Genomic DNA, 4,959 nt, shown 5'->3' on the forward strand with positions numbered 1-4,959 from the left:
GCGTCTGAGCTTTTTCACAACATGGTGAATGGTTTCCAAGAGTGAGCATCCCGAAAGAGAGGGAGAGAGTCAAAGAAAGTACATGTGCCAAGCAGAGGAAGCACTGTCCTTTCTATGGCCTGGTCTCAGAAGTCATATATTGGTCAGAGCACAAGCCCTGCTCAGATCCAGGGCTGAAGAACATAGATCCCACCTTTCAGTGGGAACGGTGTCAGTTCAATGTAGGAAGAACATGGGAAATGGGTAAGTGGATTGATGCAGCTTTCTTAGTAAAGATAGTCCAGCCTAGGTGCTATACACTAAATGGGGATGGCTTGGGGAATGGAGTTCTGGTGGTAACAAGGTCTATTTCCACAAAGAAGAAATGTGGAATAGACAGGTAGATGTGAGAATCTGCAGCACCCAAGAAATGTCAAGTTAGAAATAAAGATTTATATTAAGGGGTCATCCATTTATGGATGATATTTTAAAATTATGAGATTGAATTAAATGAATATTCTATCTATCCATCTATTTGTATATTAGGAAGGAGACAGAAAAGACGGCTAGAGGTCTGATAGAGGATGACAACCTATGAAACAAGAAGGGGATCAGATGAGTGAGATATCCTGGAAGCTTAGGGAAGAAGAGTTTCAAGAAAAAGACAGAATCACTTTCAAAAAACACCTGCTGTACACCAGGATTTTAATAAACACACCTACTCTTAGGCACTTCATGGATAGTGTGAGCTATTCATACAGGGTCTCTTTCCTCAACAGAAAATTAGAATATGATTAAACAATTAAATAAGCATTAAGAGTAAAGTGTATTAAATGCTAGCATGGGGAAATGGGGAAATACAGGATACTCTGCAAATATGTAATGGGGCATTCAATATGGATTAGGGGAGATCAAGGAAAACCTTCCAGGGAGAAGCAAAATTCAAGCTGAGACCTGAAAGTTAAGTGAAAGAGCCAAGTCAGAGACGGAGAGAAGTTATCCAAGCAGAAATAACAGCATGTGCAGGGTGTGGAGGTGTGATGGAGAGTGAAGCCTTCACTCTCTGGAGTGAAGTAACTGGAGTAACTGGAGATGCTGAAGGTACTGAAGAAATTACAAAATGAAGTCAGGAATAGAGACAGGGTTTTGGGTTGGGAAAAGGTTTAGCCACTGTCCACAGTGCAACAGAAAGCCTTTGAGGAGTGTGAAGGGAGTTTGAAGGAAGCAATCCCATTATTTTTCCTGTCAGGAGGGTTGCTGTGACCACAGCAAGAAGAATGAATTGGAAGGGGGAAGAAAACTAGTGAGACTTCACTGGAAAGTCAGGTTAGAAATGACCCCAGCAATTCCAATAGTTCCACACTGCCAGTAAATCTATAATTTACTAATCGTTTCCACTCATGTCTTCACTGCCCAACCTTTTGGATCCCAGGATACATCAATAAAAGCATTTCCTTGCTTATACACTCAATGCCTTCTGTGTCTTTCCCTCTGGTGAATGCACCAGCCAAACCCAACTGTGGTTATCCACTCGATACGTGCACTTAAGAAGTGGCATATGCCAAGAAAAAAATACATGACCATGCTGACAGCTTTCACTTAAATTTCACAGACTCCTGCAGATCTTAGGTGCCATTTTTTGCTACTTCCCAAGTCCCTTACTTTCCCGCTGTCCTAGATAAATATTTCATACCTTCTGTCTGTAAGTCCTCTTCCACATTCTCACTCTTGCTACTAACTTTGTTTCCCATTTTACAGAGAAAACAGAAATTACCCAAAGATAGCTTGTATGCTCTGCAGTTTTAAGGACCTTGAAGGTGTTATGTATGCTCAAAAAAAAAAAAAAAGCCAGACATAAAAAACAAATATTACATGAATGATTCCACTTATATGAGGTATGTAAGTCACCAAAACTCATATAAATAGAAAATAGAATGGTTCTGGGGGGAGGAGGAAATGGAAAATTGTCCAATGAGTATAGAGTTTCAGTTTTGTAAGATGAAAAAGTTACTGATATCTGTTGCGTTGTAATGTGATATAAATAACATACTGAACTGTACACTCTGAAATTATTAAAATGAATTATGTGCTTAAAAATTATTTTGATGGGGGCTGGGGATGTGGCTCAAGCAGTAGCGCGCTTGCCTGGCATGCATATGGCCTGGGTTCGATCCTCAGTACCACATACAAACAAAGATGTTGTGTCCGCCAAAAACTAAAAAATAAATAAATAAATATTAAAATTCTCTCTATCTCTTTAAAAAAATTATATTTTGGGGGGTGCTGGGAATTGAACCCAGGGCCTTGTGCAGGCTAGGCAAGTGCTTTACCACTGAGCCCCAATCTGATTCTAAGATAATTAATTTTATGTATTGTTGTTTTTAACCATAATTAAAACAACAACAAAAACCCAATCAGCTTCACGTCTCTAGCCTGGTCTGCTCTCAGCTAGGTGCACTACATCCACCCTGGGTCTCCAGTTCTTGCTGAGGCCATGTTTCCCATGTGGCAGTGGGGATCTAGGTCAACATAGGCCTTCGCTTTGCCAGAGTGGTTGCTGCTTAGGGCCTGGGATGTGCATGATGGGGACAGTGGGGAAGCAGTAGCTGCACGCAGAAGGCCTGGCTTGTGCTTACACAGCTGAACACAGAACAGCACACAGAGTCTCTGCGCTCTGTGTGACTTCCTCCACCAGGCTCCATATGCCGCTCAACAACATGGGCATCACCCTGCAGTCTGATCCCATGGTCTTTCACATTCAAAAAAGGTGTCAATGACAACAGCCCAGAGATGTCTTTATAGTTAATGTCATAAAAGGCAGATGAATCTAGCATGAAGAGTCTCAGAGCTCTTAAAGAATGCAGCCAGAACTCCAACAGAAGGTTCTCAATGCAACCATGGAGGATAACAAGTCATGGAAGTCATAAAGAATGGATTGCACCAGAAAGAGGACTTGCCCCATTTGACACGTGGAGTGATGAAGATCAGCATTACTGACCAGAATCTATATCAGGAAACTGAGTGAGCAGAGGAAAGGTAACAAGATCCTCCTGAACACATGCTACCCAGGGCAGGAGAGGACTGACTTGGCAGGACCCAAGGCCACCAAAGACTGGGAACAAGAAGCAGAGAAACCCTAATACTTGGCCTCTTTGTTCTGTTATTGAGGGACCTCATGTTTGGATGGTTTGGGAGAAATTTGTTAATGTTGAGCTTTGACTCACAGTCCTATTCTTGGGTACCATTTTATTCTCTTCTGATTCAATTAAAAGGACATTTAACACTTGTTCAAAACACCCCAATGGAGCCCTGACTTTGAATTTTCTGCTAATTTTATGAAGTCTTTGTGATTTCTTCCATGATAAGCTGTAGGGGGGAATATATAACTGCTGAAAATAATTAAAATCAACACATAAATAATCATTTCTTAAAAAACATCCAGTTGTATAGGTTATGTATAGGCTGAAACAGATAGCTATATCTCTATCTCAAAAGTATAATGTGCCTTCTAAAAATTAAGTCAAGGAAAGGAAGAGCATAACCTAGAGGTCAGAAAACTATTTCTGTAAAGGGCCAAGTAGTAAATATTTTCAGATTTGTAGGCTGTGCAGTTTTCAGTAAATGAGATAAAAGATGTCAAGAGGGCTTAGGCACTTTTGTGCATTGAATGCCTTCATAAAATCGTGCTCCTTCTGGGCCTGGGGGTATAGCTCAGTGGTAAAGGGCATGTATGCACAGGTCCTGGGTTCAAACCCCAACTCCCCCAAAACAAAAATGAACATCTCCTGTCAATTATACTGTCAATTATATGTATAAAAAAAGTCTAGCACACATAGATCAATGGGAACAGAATAGAGATCCCTGAAATAAATCCACACATTTACACTCAATTGATTTTTCACAAAGGTGCTAAGAACACACAATAGAAAAGGATAGTCCCTTCAATAAATGGTGTTGGGACAACTGGATATCCACATGCACAAAAATGAAATTAGACCCTTATATCATACCATACATTAAAGTCAACTCAAAATGAATTGAAGATGATTAAATATAAGGCCTGAAACCATAAAACTACTAGACAAATACATAAGGGAAAAATTCCATGACATTGGTCTGGGCAGTAAGTTTTGGATATGAACCCAAAACACAAGTGACAAAAGCAAAAACAGACAAATGGAATTATATCAAACTAAGAAGCTTCTGCACAATCAGAAACAGAAGCTAAAGTGAAGAGACAATCTAGGGAATGGGAAAAAATCCAGAAACCCTACCTTAATCTGATAAGGGGCTTATATCCAAAATAAGTAAGAATTCAAACAACACAATAGTAAGAAAATAAATAATCTGATTTTAAAATGGGCAAAAGACCTGAATAGATACACCTGCAATCCCAGTGGTTTGGAAGGTTTAGACAGGAGGATTGCAAGTTCAAAGCCAGCCTCAGCAATGGTGAGGCACTAAGCAACTCAGTGAGACCCTGTCTCTAAATAAAATACAAAATAGGGCTGGAGATGTGGCTCAGTGGTTGAGTGCCCCTGAGTTCAATCCTTGGTACCCCCTCCACAAAAAAAAAAAGGAAAGAAAAAATAGGCATACAATGGCCATAAGTATATGAAAAATTTCTCAAAATACCTAATCATCAGAGAAAGGCAAATCAAAACTACTTCACTTCCATTAGAAAGTCTATTATTAAAAAGACAAAAAGAGGGGCTAGGGTATAGCTCAGCTATAGAGTGCTTGCCTAGCACATGTGAGGCGCTGGGTTTGGTCCTCAGCACCACATAAAAATAAAATAAAGGTATTGTGTCCAACCACAACTAAAAAAAAAATTTTTAAAAAGACAAAAAGAGCCGGCATAATGGGGCTGAAATTCTAGCATCTTAGGAGGCTGATAGGAGAATCACATGTTCAAGGCCTGCCTCAGCAATTTAGTAAGACCCTGTCTCAAAAAAAAAAAAAAAAAAAAAAAAAAAAAAA

The sequence above is a fragment of the Marmota marmota genome, unplaced genomic scaffold (genome assembly GCF_001458135.2).
Source record: "Marmota marmota marmota unplaced genomic scaffold, marMar, whole genome shotgun sequence".
Classification (NCBI taxonomy): domain Eukaryota; kingdom Metazoa; phylum Chordata; class Mammalia; order Rodentia; family Sciuridae; genus Marmota; species Marmota marmota.